A 14,840-nucleotide genomic window follows, 5' to 3' on the forward strand; every position below is an offset into this window, starting at 1 on the left:
TTTGGGCGGAGGCAGTGTCAGGGCAGTATCCAAAGGGGACATAAAATTGGGTCATTCCCAGAGTTCAGGATGGAATACTTAGCCTTAAGATCAGCCAGGAACCTGAAGTAAGTAGAAACAGCTGAGAATAAGACTGTTTCAGGGAGCTTCCAAAGCTACACCTCTAGCCATAAGGGATTGGCTAGGGTTTAGGCAAAAATCCAGTGGCTGACCACCTTAACTTGCTGTCAAGCCTCTGGTTTGAGAAATCCTTGCTGTCAAGTCTTTCTGCTTCAGTCTAACCTATTACCTGCTTCTGACCTCAAGTTGCAGGCCTGCTGTTCCAGTTCACTTCCAATCATTATTCCAGCCTTGTTACCTGCTTTCTGAATCCAGATTCAGGCCTGGGGTCCTGGTTTGCCTGCTAACTCCAGTTCAAAACTTGCAGCCTAGATCTGTCTCCAGTTCTGTTACCAAATTATTTCTTCTTATTTGCAGGTTCCTGTCTGTGCCTCTGTCTGTGTGAGTTCACACACTGATTCCACTTGAGTTCCTGCTGGTAAAGTTCCAGATCAGACCTTGGTCTAACAGGTGCAGCTTCTAATTCCTGAGCACATTTTAGCCTAGGCCTGTCTCAGCTTGCATACCACACCTGGGCAGTAACCTGATAGGCAGATAGGGTAGTTATGGTGAGGTGACCTGCTGCACTCATTAGAAGAGGGGATTACTGTGTGTAGAGTGAAAATCTCTTCAATTAAATGAATCTCAAAGCAGCCCCTGTCATGCAAGGAGTCCCCCCAAAAAGCAAGGGCCTAGTTGTATCCATTTCCTGATCTCCTAACATTTCCAGTGTTCTTTCCCAAATTATCACTTGAGGGCCCTTAATTTTAGCATATGCCACTCAGTCATTTGATTGGTTGAATAATGTTATGACTTATAACCTACATTTATTATGTGAGTTGTGCATTTGTGCCAAGCAGACCTTGGTCAGTTCACAAGGCCATCCCGTATATATTTCTTTGAGTTCTTTCTCTTTTACACAATGCATCTGTTCCCCTCCCCCAACATGTGTTTGCTGTTATATCCAGATGTCCACAGCTTGTATAAAATAAATATTTAGAATCAGACTTCTGGTGAACTCCCATTCCACTCCAATCCAATGTTTGTCCTGTGCCAATTCCTGAAAAGACCAGCAGGCCAACTGTCTAGTTAGAACAAATGGGGATACCTATGTGAGGGAGAGAAGGGGAAAGGTTGAGCTTTCAGTGTTTAATGGCAGTGGTATATCAACAAATTGCACAATCTTAATGCACTGACCCAACTATTTCAATATGCTCTGCCACTGCTGTATTATCCAGATTCTTAATATTATGTTTCAAGGGATGTGTTTCATCAAATGGTCATACATTAATATGAAAAGGTTACACAATAATTTGAAGCCGGTGAATGAACTCAGTGCATCCATTGCTCTAATAGACTCACATCTACTGCTGCACCAACCTTCAACACAACCACTTGCAAATCATCTAAATACAGTCATGTTAGTGGCCACAAAATGAACAGATTGATCTTTTTAATGACTTGCTATGAGGAAATCATCCTCAGTACTTCTAGTGGCCAAGATAAGGGCTTCTCAAAACTCTCCGATGGACCTTTAACCAATCAGATTTAAAGGATATCCACAATCAATATGCATGAGGGATTAGCATGCAGTAGCTCCAGTTTATGTGTAACTCCTTTGGTCTCCGGATTCCATTCAGGGCCTCTAGCCTGAAGTGAGATTGGTTGCACACATTTCAGGGGCTGCAGCTCACAACACAACTAGGAATATAACTGCTGGTATCAGGGGTCCTGAGATGGAACCAGTTGTCACTGGGAGGCCATTGGCCAAGGGGTCTCTTAATCTAAGTACATAAGTATTGCCATACTGGGACAGACTGAAAGTCCATCAAGCCCAGCATCCTGTTTCCAACAGTGGCCAGGTTACAAGTACCTGGCAAGATCCCAAAACAGTATAATGCTACCTATCCTAGAAATAAGCAGTGGATTTCCCCAAGTCCATTTTAATAAAAACTAACTGCTTTTACTATATTCTCTGGCAATGAATACCAGAGTTTAATTACACATTGAGTTAAGAAATATTTTGTCTGATTCATTTTTAATTTACTACTTTGTAGCTTCATTGTCCTAGTTTTTTTGGAAAGAGTAAACAAGCAATTCACATCTACCTGTTCCACGCCACTCAGTTGTCTTTTCTCCAACCTGAATAACCCTAGCCGCTTTACCCTTTCCTCATAGGGAAGTCATCCCATCCCCTTTATCATTTTTTTCGACCTTCTCTGTACCTTTTCCAACAAAATTCACAGTCTAGTCCAAAAGAGTATTCTGAACCATAAATGCTTACAGAAAGTTAATTAAATAATTGGAAAGGTTAGGTCAGTTACACTGCAATTATCTTGTTTCATTTTCTTAGTTAGTCCAACTTCTTCTGGTAGAATGGGTTGGATTCCCTCCCCATATGTGGTCTATTCTAGTTTGATTATTTTTTTTGTACATTCCTAAGACTAATGATGACATTGCCTTTGTTTTCTTATAATCATATTTCATGTGTTTCAAGGTTTTCTTAATGGATATTGAAAGGTTGTAAAAGTAGTAAAAGGTGCACAGTTGAAGAAAAAAACCACACCAAGGTAGAAAATCATAAGATTTCAAATTTGTTGGATGTTCTTAAAGAAACTTTTAGCTTTCCAATGCTTTCCTCATTCTTCCTTCATTCCCCAAAATGATCTACTTTCTTTCTTCCTCAAAGACAAAGGAGCTTATATTCAAAGCGATTTAAGACAGTAGGAGAGGCTCCTGCCGCATAAATCACTTGTTACAGCCTGCCCCCTGATATTCAGTGGCACTAAAGTGTGCAGTGTCAGTCAATATCACCTCTGACCACTGTCAAAAAAGGGGGCAGTGTTAGGGAAGAGCCTAGGGTTATATGACTGCTAGTAATATTCAGTGCCAGCAACCGCATAGATAAGTGGCCAGATTTAGGACAGCTCAGAAGCTGTCCTAACTTTGGCCTGCCTAGCTATGCAGGTGTGTGCTGGGTAAAATGTTAGAGAAACTATTATAAACAACCAGTGGCGTAATGAGGGCAGGGCAGTGGGGACGGTCTGCCCCATGTGCACGCTGCAGTGGGGTGCAGGGAGCAGCAGCATGGCTGTCAGCCCCGCTGGTTCCCTGCTTCCAAACCAGGGCAGGGAACTGGCGGAGCCAACAGCCACGCGACTGCTCCCAGCACCCCCAGGAGGTGATGCGCCGGGAAAGGTGATGCATGGGGGGGATGTGATGCACTGAGGGGGGTGATGCAGCGGGGGGGGGGGGGGGGGGGGTTGATGTGCCAGGGGGACAAGCAGCAGCAATCTGCCCTAAGTGCCAGCCAACCTAAGAACGCCACTGTTTGTTTATAATAGTTTCTCTAACGTTTTACACAGCACACACATCACGCTCACTAATCTGTAATTTCTTTGGTCATCCCAGGAACTCTTTTTGAAAACTGGTATTACATTGACCACCCTCCAATTTTCAGGTACTATAGATGATTTTAATGATATGTTACAGATTACATATAGTAGATGTGTACCTATTAAATGTATGCTTTGTAAGATACATGTGTATTTACAAAATAGTGCTTAGGCAGAAGTTTTGCATTTATGCACACATATACATGTATATGACATTATTTTAATAATTTACTACTACTACTATAAATCATTTGCATATCGCTACCAGTCGTACGCAGCGCGCATTGATAATCAGTATATAACAGTCAACATGTACTTTATAGGATTACCCTCCACATGATCAATAACAAGCTAGATCAGGCTTTTTTTTATTTTGCTGTGTTTCTACCCAGTAGTGTGTGGCTTACAAGGTAAACTCTCTTATTCCCTTCCAAGTCTGCCACCACTATCACTGTGGACTTTCTGAAGGATCTTTCCACCTGCTACTACTAATATTGTGCCTGTATGATAGTCTTCACTAAGGAACGGTCCCAATAATATAATCAGTTTGTAAGGTCAGAGTGCATTCATTCGTAAGTTTCATCATGGACTCACTCTATTCATTTGTGTCCTACCTCACTCATTACTGGCAAAATAACGTAGGGATAGAAGACATGCCATATCTCCACACTGACCTTTGGATATAGTGTTCAATTTGGGACTAGGCTTGTTCTTCATCTTCCTGGGCATAAAAGGCTCTATCCTGGTTCAGCTTTGCTTCTACACTCATCCTGTTATTTTTCCAAGTGAAAACATGGTCTACTGCTTTGGCCACCCCATTCAATTCAGGGTTCAAGACCATCTTGAGGATACTCCCAAGGAAGGTTCATCAACAAGCAACCCCAAGGCTAAGCAGACAAAATCTAGCTTGGTCTCCAAAACAGGCAATCTGTGCTCTTGTCCTTCTTGATGAACCACAGACATGTACTAGACATAGAAACAGTCTCTAATCCAGGCATTCTCTAACTTTCGCACTCTTCAACACGGTTGGCCTAGGTGAGTGGTGACATGGATAATAACCACCTTTCAAGTGGTGGGACCTCTCCTGACATCTCTTCATATATGCATTGAATGGTAACCCTTCCCTGACCCTGGACCTTTGGAACATCTTCCTCTTCTGTGCTTGGTCATATAGAAGACCTTAATTGAAGGTTTCTGCTTCTTCATCTACTGCCATTTTCACATATGGGGGAAAGTGCTGGTGGTGGATCTCCTTCAGCTCCCAACTCCTAGCAGACCCAGGGCACAAATGAATTTTGGGGGAAAGGCATCCCCCTCCCCAATACTCACCCCTTTCACAGCAGCTGATTGGGTCTCAGCACTCCTTAGAGTAGCACCTTCATTTACTCTGCTTTTAGTGCCCAACAGCACAGATGAACACTGATTGGCACTCAGCTCCACTGAGCTTTCTACACCAGTAGCTGGTGACTTAGTCCAAGGGCCATGCTTTGAATCTTGTTTCCTCCTGGGTCCTCTGGCTATTGACTGGCAGCGTGTCCAAGGAATTCTAAGACTTATAAATGGCATGACTGCAGAATACACATTTGAGAACCACAGGCTAAACCTCATGGTCACTGTGACAACTCTGGCATTTGGACGGGTCTCGGTAGTCTTTCCTTCCGTGGTTCACTTTGCATTGGTCCTTGGAATCTTCTGACTCCTTACACTCTCTTCAGAACCTCAGAGGAGTTCCTTTTCTTTCTACTTCAAAGGCCTCCTCTGGCCTTCCACTCCTTACTCAAAAACATGGTAGTGTAATGGCTTTAATAAGCCAGAAACAACAAACCTCTGTGGTATAGTGACTTAGCCAGCCAAAAACAATAACTTTGTCCAAGGCTTTGCTATTTATACGATCATAATTCCTTCCATTTTTGGTCCAAACTCCTACTCTTTTAGATACTTTCCAGGTCTTGGAAGGTTCTGTAAGTATTGACAATAGCACTCCTTTTGACTGGTAAATACACTAGAGGTCTCTTTATATGCAAATTTTCTCTTGCATATTCATTGTGCATATCCTGAAAACCTGACTGTGGGGTCCCCATGACAGCTCTGGCTTAGATATTGTATCCCACTGGCCCTTAGTTGTAACATCAATAAATGGTGCCCTGTGGCCCTTAACTACCAAATAATGTCTTGCCAAGGGGCTCTTTCCTGCCGTGTTCCACTTATGGATGCATGTTTTGTTTTCATAAAGTAATTGAGAAAGGGGCATCTTACAGCCCCAAGCATCTCTTTCCAGCACATTATTGCTTGCTAGCATTTTTGGCATGAAGACAATCTACAATTAGAAACAGATTTATAGCAAAGCTGTAAAACACTGCAGATGAACAGGAACTGACTAGGTTGAAATGGTCTCTGTAGGTGCATAGCATTAAAATGTATCACTCTGCACTTTTTTGCAGGAGAAAATAATTCTGTAAGTCTGTGACCAAGTATACACAAGACGGAGAGGTAGAAAAAATCAATCAGGCAGCTGGTATTAACCCAAGCACAAAAGATATCAAATAAAGTTGAGCAGTAAGAAAAACAGCCAGGGACTTCTGGCAAGGAAGAGAAAAAGAAATCCCTGGGTGGACTTCACAACCCTTATCACCTTACAGGGCAAACTAGAAGGCCATTTAGGTGCCCTTTTACAAAGGTGCACTGAAAAATGGCCTGCAGTAGTGTAGACGCGTGTTTTGGGCATGTGCAGAATCATCTTTCAGCGCACCTGTAAAAAATGCCTTTTTAAAATTTTTTCAGAAAATGGACATGCGGCAAAATGAAAATTGCCGTGCATCCATTTTGGGTCTGAGACCTTACCGCCAGCCATTGACCTAGCAGTAAAGTCTCACACAGTAACTGGGTAGTAATGACCTACGAGCGTCAAATGCCACTTGGCATACGCCCAATACGCGTGTCCGAAAATAAAATGCATTTTTCAGATGCACGTATCGGACGCGTACGAAAAATGAAGTTACCACAAGAGGCACATGGTAGCCAGGCGGTAACTCCATTTTGGCGGGTGTGCGTAGACACTTACGCGGCTTAGTAAAAGGTCTCATTAAGTCTTTATCTGCTGTCATCTATTATGTTATTATGAGCTCAGAAAGCAAGAGCAATTGAGTTCTAACCATGCTCCCTCAGAAGGGTAGAAAAATACAAACAGAATAAGAAATTAGAGAAGGAGGGGAAAGAGCAGATAGCAAGAAAGACTGGGCAAAATCAAGGCCTGGAGAGCCACCAAATAGCTGGACCCATATAATGAATTTCAAGAGCAGACCCAGTAAATTCATTACATATACTGTAGTAAGGCTGAAGTACAGAGAGGAGACTCAGAACAAATTGCAGTGGGAGCATTGAGCAAAAATGGTGAATAAGCTCAGCTTTTCCCTCAGCAGAGTATCAATAGTTTTTTTTCTTTTTCTTTATTGAAATTTTCAATATTAAAGTCCGCTAACAGGAAAGCATCAAGAAAAGAAAAGAAAAACATTCCAGTAGCAATATAAGAAAGAAATTTAAATATCAATAGTTCTGCGTAGTTAGTACTATACTCAGAGTAGGTTTTTTGTTTTGTTGAATATTGCAAATAAGATTGTCAATCCTTAAGTATTTTTTAAAAAATCCCATTGATTGCTTTTTGTTTTGTTTTGTTGAGAAATCAAACAAAAATAGACAAAAATGTCTGTGCACACCCCTACAAAGACATTTCCTTTGGGTAATGAGGGTAATGAGGGTTTATAACTGTGCACAGTGGTGAATACAGATGTGTACATTTCACTCCACAAACTTTGCAAATATAGACCCCATTTTACATAAAATGTAGAGATGATAATTGAGACATCAGGTCAGCAGTTTTGATGTTATTTTAGAAAAGGCTTAGGGGCCCTTTTATTAAGCCACTGTAGGGCTACTGCGCACTACCACCGGGGTAGAATGGGCATCCAGCAGTAATTCCAAAGTTGGCATGCGCTGTTTCCTGCATAGAAAATAATTTTATATTTTCAACCATGGGGGCATTCCTGGCAGTAATTGGCAGCACAGCCATATTGCCGTACTCTGCCTGTTTACCACATGAGTAGCACGTGAGTCCTTATTTTCAAATAAATAGGTGGTGGTAAGGGCTCAGGCAGTAAATAGCCACGTGATACTTTTAATATTAGCACACGACCATTTACTGCCCCATTTATAAAAGGCCTTTTTACCCGCTGTGGTAACAAATGGCCCAGCTCACACCAATTTCATGCACCCACACTAGCACAGGCCACTTTTTACCACAGTTTAGTAAACGGGCCCTCGATTACACACACTGCCTGGTTACTGCTGGGTTAGCGCGGGAGCCCTTACTTCCACTTCAATGGGTGTCAGTAAGGGCTCCGGTCACATGACCATGTGTACTGGGGGCTTTTTTTCCCGCAGTGGTAAAAAGGTCCCTTGTGTACGGGAAAAACGTCCCCCGCCACCAGCGCAGGGCCCTTTTTCCCGCAGCTTGGTAAAATGTAACATGTAATAGATTTGGCAGCCACACTGCCAGGAACTTCAGGACACCGGTTAGGGTAAAAGGAAGGAGGATGGTGAACATGGAGCTTGATTGGGCATGCTCACTAGGCACAGGGTGATAATTGTATTTTTTTAAGCAGCATGTTGCTAAGGTTATTGTTAACAGGTTGTATCAGGCTTATAGTTTCCAGAATGTGGGTCTAGTAAGAGGTCACCCATGGGATACTAAAAAGCCCTTCCTTGCTCACACCAGAATCCTGAAGAAGCTAAACCTCAGAATAATGCTTTTGAAGACAGGTTAAAGAGACAGGTACAGCTTTTGATTTAAAAGTCCTGTCCTAGAACATTAGGGGATTGAACAATCCAATCAAGAACATGAAAATATTAGCTTATGCATGTGCAATCTATATATAAGAGGCATATTTAAATTTCAAAGACTCTGAATGGCTAGGTGGTATGACATGGTGAAAAAATGTAGCATGGCAGTACTGATACATAAGTTTTGTAATATACGGTTGTCTCCCAGTGTGCTGACAAGGATAGCAGATGGATTTATAATCATATAGTCCTAAGAGGCCAGAGCTTTGGGTTGTTCAAAATCTATGCCCCAATAGCAGAGCACTCTCCTTTTTTAAGACTCTGGTAGAGATAATAATCAAACAAGAAGACACACCACTAGTGGTGGGAAGTGATTTCAATATGATCTTAGGCATTTTATCTGAACAAGAAGTCAGGATCACCATTGAAAGCCTCTAAGCCAGACAAGTTTTGCAATAATGGGAGCTATGGGTTTAGAGGATGTCTAGAGAATTTATCATCCCAGTGAGAAGGATTACACTTTTTATTCCACCACCTCATAACACATATTCACAAATGGATTTCTTTCTGGTCACCAAGCAATTATTATTCAATGTAGTTGTCTGAGATTTACTCAATTGTGATTTCAGACCAGCCACAATTTCTTGCATGCTAAGTAGCTTTGTGGAGTTGGATTACTCATGACGGTGGAATTTTAACTGTGGTCTGCTCAAAGTGCAGGGGTTTCAGCAGTATATGGAAAAAGTAATACAAGCTTATTTGAGTGAGTGTGGCTGCCAATATCCCCTTAGCAATATGCCTTCAAAGCTACAATTAGAGGTACCGTAATTGCATTTTATGCAGGGTTTCCACAAACAGCAGCAGGGCCAACTCCAGTAACTGGAGGCTGAGACGATCTTCATAAAGAATTCCAAGTACACTTAAAACTTCAGGTGTCAATACAACCAGCTTTATAGTACGCAATCCAGTAATTCTGTCTTCCAGCAAAAGGCATATTACTATGAAGAGGGCAATTGAGCAAGCTAAGCATAACATAGTAACACAATAACATAGTAGATGATCGCAGATAAAGACCTGTAAGGTCCATCCAGACTGCCCAACAAGATAAACTCATAGTATAAAGTATAATGTGATATTACATATGTATACTGGATCTTGATTTGTCCTTGCCATTTTCAGGGCACAGACGGTTGAAATCTGCCCAGCACTGACCTTGTTCTCCAAATACTGAAGTTGTCATCAAAGACCCACTTCAGTTCATCCAAATCTGTCCAGCCATGATCAGGGCACAGACTGTAGAAGTCTACCTAGCACTAGCCTTGTTTCCCAATTACTAGAGTTGCCATGGCCACTGCTTTGTCGCATTGTTTTGTTACCTTAAGATCCTTAACACCATCACCCCAGGGTTCCTCTGCTGAGCTCTGCTGATCAATCTCTCTCCTATCATACATCTCCTGTGTTACTATTTTACTTTTTAACTCTATGGGTGTAAGGGAGGATCCCTGCTTTAACAATAGAGCAAAGTCAACAAGTTTTCACTCATGAAGAGATATTATCAACATTTATCAGTTATTATATGCATTGCACACTGTGAACACAAGAGGAGGTTCAGGACATAATTACCTGATGTTTGAGTGAAATTCCTCACCTTAGATTGGACAAGAGGACAGAGGGAGACACTTGAAGTGCCCAAAATAGCACAGACGATCCTCTATGCTATGCAAACTTTTCTACCACATAAATCACTTGGCCATGATGGGTTTTCCATGGAGTTCTACAGGATGTTATTGGGAAGTTGGCATATTATTTTAATGCTCTAGTGGTATTAGAAGTATGAGTCCAAAATGGTACAAAATGGTATCACCCAATCTCATTGATTAATACAGACTGTAAGATATATCTGGCCACAGTGCTGGAGTAGGGTGCTGTCAACAGGTTTGGAGAGGAGCAAACTGGGTTTATGATTGGGAGATCCTCTACTGATAAACATATGGTTTTTGTGTGACCTCCTTCAAATTGCCTTACACCAGGAGGACTTGGAGGTTAGCAATGTCACTGAATGTGAAGAAGGCTTTGATAACATGGAATGGGAGTAATTTTTTCATACTATTCAAAAATGGGATCAAACTGGTACATTACCACTAGACTTTCTCAAAAGCCAGTTTGTATTTGGACCATTTCACTCATAGATACATAAAGAACCTTTTTTTACCAAATACAAGGACCTCAAAGCTTCCTAGTGAGACTGTTCATTCCTGAACGATTCCTCCCTGTTGATTATGTCCCCACTGTATCAGGAGCAAAGTTATATCATGGTCCATATGTTATTCTATATAGGGTAAAAAACAAACCAATGAAAAAAACTCCCGTTATGGAGAAAAATCATTAGTTCCTCCAAAAAACCTTATGATCAAATAATGAATATCTGTGAGAAAAAGTGTCCCGAATCTCTCAAAACTACAGTACTACAAAAATATATAATCTAATTCTAACTATTTGAACCCGACCACTGTATTTAAGCAAGCAGGGACTATTTAACACCAACCATCCCACAAGTGGTGCACCACTTCACTTAGCTGCAAAAGAACAGATCCTTCTTAAGTTCTTTTTCCGCTTCTGTTTATGGCTTTCACTTCTCCCCACTGCTGCTGATTCCTTCACCATTCACTATTTACCGGTTTTCAGCAGACTCCAGGATTCTTCCGGTTTCCCCGTGCTCAACGTTGATCTCCTTCTATATAAAACATGGTCAAAGTTAAGTCACTCTTAGATTCCTCATTCTTCTACAAGACGCGCTTGTGTTTATGCTAAAAACTCGCTGCTTCAGGAAGACAAGTTGAATATCCATGTCCTGTTGCTTGTCCCCCTTGTCAATGTGCTTCTCTTGACACTAATATACCTCTTTAAGGGGACTAGGCAGGGATGCCCTCTTTCTCCCTGGTTAATTAACATTGCCATTGAACCTTTAATATTAGGGATTAAAAAACAATCTGGTTATTATGAGCATTGTTTTCTGAGTTATGGAAGAGCTGTATGGTGAGTGGATCTAGTCACTGCAGACTTCCAATTTTTAAACTATTAAACTCCATCAGTTTAAGAGAAATATGGTGTGGACAAACTATGGGAAAATAATTGGGAAAAGCTATGGATGACACAGGGTGGAGAAAAGTATGGCAGTCAGTTCTCTCTGTTTCACCCTGTCACTACTACAATCCACTTATTTAATATGCATAGAAAGGGCATTTTGAAAGGACGGCCAATTCAGAACATCCAAAATGGACTTTCACTTCTCATATGTATTTCGAACAGGATTATATAGCCTGTTCAAAAATAAGTGAGATGGACGTCCATGCACTAAAAACATCCACCATGAACATCCATTTTACAAACTAAAATGCTTAAGTTTGAATGGAAGAAAACAAGGCGTATGGATGTCTGTATAGCAGCATTCTTAGAAAATGGCCACATAGACATCCATGCAGAGCAGAAGGTCAGTAGGTATTCTGTTTCTGGAGGGCTCACAATTAAAAACAAAAAAAGAGTTAAAGTTGGATTTAAATCTGGGTCCCTTGGTTTATAGTCCACTGCATTAACCACTAGCCTACCCCTCAGATCTGCTTCCTATTCTGTTAAGGAAGAGTGGAGGAGTGGCCTAATGGTTAGGGTACCCATCTTGGACTAGTCAGAGGTGGCCAGTTCAAATCCCACTGCTGCTCCTTATGAATTTGGGCAAGTCACTGACTAACTCTCCATTGCCTCAGGTACAAACTTAGATTGTGAGCCCTCCAGGGACAGAGAATACCCACTGTACCTGAATGTAACTCACCTTGCGCTCTAGTGAAAAGGTATGAGCAAAATCCAAATAAATAAATAATACCTGAAGCTGTCATGGAGCCTGGATGTTCTGCTGGTTTCACTTTCAGGGGACAGGAAGGGGGACAACAACCACTGGGGGAATTAAGGAGGTGTCACAGTGGAGAAGACATACTGTGCTGTAACTCAGCTCTGTGTTTGTATGTGTATAGCATGCAATTTTATTTTAGTTGTATTGTTTTTTAATTGTTGTATTTTTATTTATGCAGACCCTTAAACCAGGCATTTGCCGAAAACATGGGCTATATCGGGTCTTACAATAAATTGCTTCCTCTGAATTCTGGCTCTGCCCTTACTGTTCCATCTGTGGCTCTATGCACTGTCGCCGTTCCACAATTATTTGTGTTGCTGTTTCCCTCTGATTGCTTGGTTTAATACCTCCCACTGCATAATTGCTCAATCAGAGCTCCTTTCTGTAACCTGGGTATTCCTGAAACAGGTTTAAATAAGACATCCCTTCTTTTTAGACATGGATGTTTCTTCTCCTTCAGGTAATTGCTCGTCCCATCCGAAACATACCCAGAACCCCCCCCCCCCCCCCACCACCACCACCACCACCACCACCCCATGCTATTTGGATATACTGCAGTGTTGGACGTCCTTATTTTGCCTTTACAAAATCAGGATTTTGACATTTGAAGTACATGGACATCCGTTTTGGCCTTTGACACATCTATATGCTTTGAAAATGAGCATAGTAGAGTAATATGTAGGGCCTGATTTCAAAGTGATTTAAGCAGGCAGGCGAGGCTTCTGCCCATTTAAAATCATGCTTCATAGGCCGATCACTGGTATTCAGCAGCACTTAACCAGGCAGTGCAGCTGAATGTTGGCACCAACTAGCCAAGTCAAAACCAAGCCGGAGAGACGTTCATGAACAGAGTCAGGGAGAAGTTATGTAGATGCTGACACTGAATATTGGCCGACTCCTGAATACCTTCTGGGTTGATGAGCCAATGCCCCACTTTCCATGCTCCCCCAATCGCTCTGCACTGTTTATCCACACACCCTAGTTCCAATGGTCCCCCCATGTTGGATCACCCCAATCCGCTTACCATGACCCCCCTCTGATCTCTGACTCCCCCTAAATTCATCTTTAAATTAGAAGCCCCTCCATAGTCTGAAGCTCCACTCCTCCCTCCCTTCCCCAGGCTCAGACCTCCCAAAACCCCCAAACTAGGGATGTTGCCATTTTTAGACCAAGAAGTGATGGGGCAGGAGCGAAAAAAGGATTGCTCCAGCCCCATCCTACTAGCACCACGGAGCTCCCCCAGGTAAGTCCCAGGAATGAAGAGGGGGTCTATGGATGTCCAGGGGGATAGGGAGGGGTGCAGCTTCAGACTATAGAGGAGCTTCTGATTTAAAAAACAAATTAAGGGGCTGGAGAGCAGTAAGGGGCTCATGATATGGAGATTGGTCTAGTAAAAGAAATTACAACCAGCAAAGAGTCCAGTTTACTTAGGGACCACTATAGCGCTAGAGCTCTATGCTTTATTACATGGGAAGGACAAGTTTCATACTCTCCCTGGGACTATATCTCATGTTCCAAGGAAACACCTTTTGAAAATGTAACTGGCCCAAACAATGGGAGTCTGTGTACTTCCCGTCTGCATGAAAACAAGTCCAAAGTATGGACAGGTACACACAGAAATTTGAAAATGAAGTCTCTATGTATATTCAAATGGCATTTTTATGCAGATAAATGCATGCTTGCCCTCATAAAACCTTTTGAGTATTGTCCCCAAAGAGACTGCAATGCCAGCCACCAATGTTGGAGTCAAACAATGGTAACAAAAGCAGCCAAACTGGACTAATGTACTTTTCTTACACCCACTGACATCTCTTCCATTTACTGCATGTTATTGATTGTTCCGCCTTACTTTTTTTTTCATCCGTTTTTTTTCTTCTCATAAATGGTATTTTAATTTGTCTTCCAGGAGGAAATGCCAGCATGCTTCACATCTGGAAATGGATTTGTCAGCATCTGGAACAAAGAGCTGCCCTGACTGAAACTGGGGTCTCAGACTAAGGAGGTTGAGACCACCAACAGGGAAAAAAGAGTGAAGGGATGTACTGCTGGGGGAAAGGTCTTCATGTTATAGCTTCTCAGGGTAGTATCCTGCATGCCCACTGATTGTTGATAAGAACATGAATTTCTAATGGTGCTGCATTAACATGCTCATGCTTATCCACTTCCTTACAGTATAGAGGGATTAATCAAAACTGTTGCAATGTGAGCTAGAAAGCATGCAATGAATTCTTAACAAATATGAAATGACCTATAAATGACAGGAGACCACTATCTGTAAAACATGAATTTGATTAATAAACAGCTGGTGTGCTAAACTCAGTAATGCTTTAATTGATGGCACGGCCCATCTCTGTCTGGGCCCATGCTATCTTTGTGCTTGCTGGCGTTAGACACACAGACTCAATATAACAGCAATATCATTGTGTGCACAATGAATTTATTTCAATAAGAAAACCTCAGATCTGAGTATACTAACTACCAGGGCCTCAGAGTCTCTCTATGCTTTACCCCTCTGCTATTTACTCGGGACTACTTGTTTTGTAAAACTTTAGCCTTTTGTAAGAAGAAGTGAATATGGTATGATTCTTAAAGGGAAAAGACTTAGA

The 14,840-nt window shown here is 41.8% G+C and overlaps 1 long non-coding RNA gene across 1 annotated transcript; it reads left to right on the top strand.

The window, feature by feature from the left end:
- Positions 1-477: 477 nt before the first annotated feature.
- On the top strand, positions 478-14,553 carry LOC115468012. The gene is made up of 2 exons (XR_003941803.1): positions 478-570; positions 14,141-14,553. It is a non-coding gene; the product is annotated as an uncharacterized LOC115468012 (long non-coding RNA).
- The last annotated feature ends 287 nt before the right edge of the window (positions 14,554-14,840 follow it).

This window comes from Microcaecilia unicolor, chromosome 4, assembly GCF_901765095.1.
Source record: "Microcaecilia unicolor chromosome 4, aMicUni1.1, whole genome shotgun sequence".
Classification (NCBI taxonomy): domain Eukaryota; kingdom Metazoa; phylum Chordata; class Amphibia; order Gymnophiona; family Siphonopidae; genus Microcaecilia; species Microcaecilia unicolor.